This window comes from Mus caroli, chromosome 15, assembly GCF_900094665.2.
Source record: "Mus caroli chromosome 15, CAROLI_EIJ_v1.1, whole genome shotgun sequence".
NCBI classification, from domain to species: domain Eukaryota; kingdom Metazoa; phylum Chordata; class Mammalia; order Rodentia; family Muridae; genus Mus; species Mus caroli.
Window position 1 is genome coordinate 34338268 of NC_034584.1, and position 1469 is coordinate 34339736.

Below are 1469 nucleotides of genomic sequence, written 5' to 3' on the forward strand. Positions count from 1 at the left end.
GGGGAATGCCAGGGCCAAAAGAATGGGAATGGGTGGGTAGGGAAGTGGGGGGCGCTATGGGGGACTTTTGGGATAGTATTGGAAATGTAATTGAGGAAATTATGTAATAAAAATATTAAAAAAAAAAAATAAATAAAAATGGGGTACAGAAGAGTCGAGAATGGGAGTAGAGCACGGTGTCTGAACAGCACACCCATCTCCTCTCGGCTCTTCACCTCGCTCTCGTGGCCTGTTCACCCATCCATCATCCGGCTGGCCACCGCTCTGAACACCTTCCACCATGGCCACCTCAGCAAGTTCCCACTTGAACAAAGGCATCAAGCAAATGTACATGTCCCTGCCCCAGGGTAAGAAAATCCAAGCCATGTATATCTGGGTTGATGGTACCGGAGAAGGACTGCGCTGCAAGACCCATACCCTGGACTGTGAGCCCAAGTGTGTGGAAGAGTTACCTGAGTGGAACTTTGATGGCTCTAGTACCTTTCAGTCTGAAGGCTCCAACAGCGACATGTATCTCCATCCTGTTGCCATGTTTCGAGACCCCTTCCGCAAAGACCCCAACAAGCTGGTGCTATGTGAAGTTTTCAAGTATAACCAGAAGCCTGCAGAGACAAACTTGAGGCACATCTGTAAACGGATAATGGACATGGTGAGCAACCAGCACCCCTGGTTTGGAATGGAGCAGGAATATACTCTCATGGGAACAAATGGCCACCCATTTGGTTGGCCTTCCAAAGGCTTCCCTGGACCCCAAGGCCCGTATTACTGCGGTGTGGGCCTACGGCAGGGACGTCGTGGAGGCTCATTACCGGGCCTGCTTGTATGCCGGAGTCAAGATCACGGGGACAAATGCGGAGGTTATGCCTGCCCAGTGGGAATTCCAGATAGGACCCTGTGAGGGGATCCGAATGGGAGATCATCTTTGGATAGCCCGTTTTATCTTGCATCGGGTGTGCGAAGACTTTGGGGTGATAGCAACCTTTGACCTCAAGCCCATTCCAGGGAACTGGAATGGTGCAGGCTGCCATACCAACTTCAGCACCAAGGCCATGCGGGAGGAGAATGGTCTGAAGTGCATTGAGGAGGCCATTGACAAACTGAGTAAGAGGCACCAGTACCACATCCGCGCCTACGATCCCAAGGGGGGCCTGGACAACACCCGGCGTCTGACTGGATTCCACGAAACCTCCAACATCAACGACTTTTCTGCCGGTGTTGCCAACCGCAGTGCCAGTATCCGCATTCCCTGGACTGTCGGACAGGAGAAGAAGGGCTACTTTGAAGACCGTCGGCCTTCTGCCAATTGTGACCCCTGTGCGGTGACAGAAGCCATCATCTGCATGTGTCTCCTCAACGAAACAGGCGACGAACCCTTCCAATACAAGAACTAAGCGGACTAGACTTGAGTGATCCCTCTCCCAGCTCTTCCCTCTCCCAGTTGTCCCCACTGTAACTCAAAGGATGGAATA

The 1469-nt window shown here is 52.1% G+C and overlaps 1 protein-coding gene and 1 pseudogene across 49 annotated transcripts in view; both read left to right on the top strand.

Annotated features, from left to right (window-relative positions):
* Window positions 1-1469, top strand: part of Rims2 (regulating synaptic membrane exocytosis 2) — a 482991-nt gene that overhangs the window by 422480 nt on the left and 59042 nt on the right. The window lies entirely within an intron of this gene.
* LOC110311035 lies at window positions 226-1463 on the top strand (annotated as a pseudogene).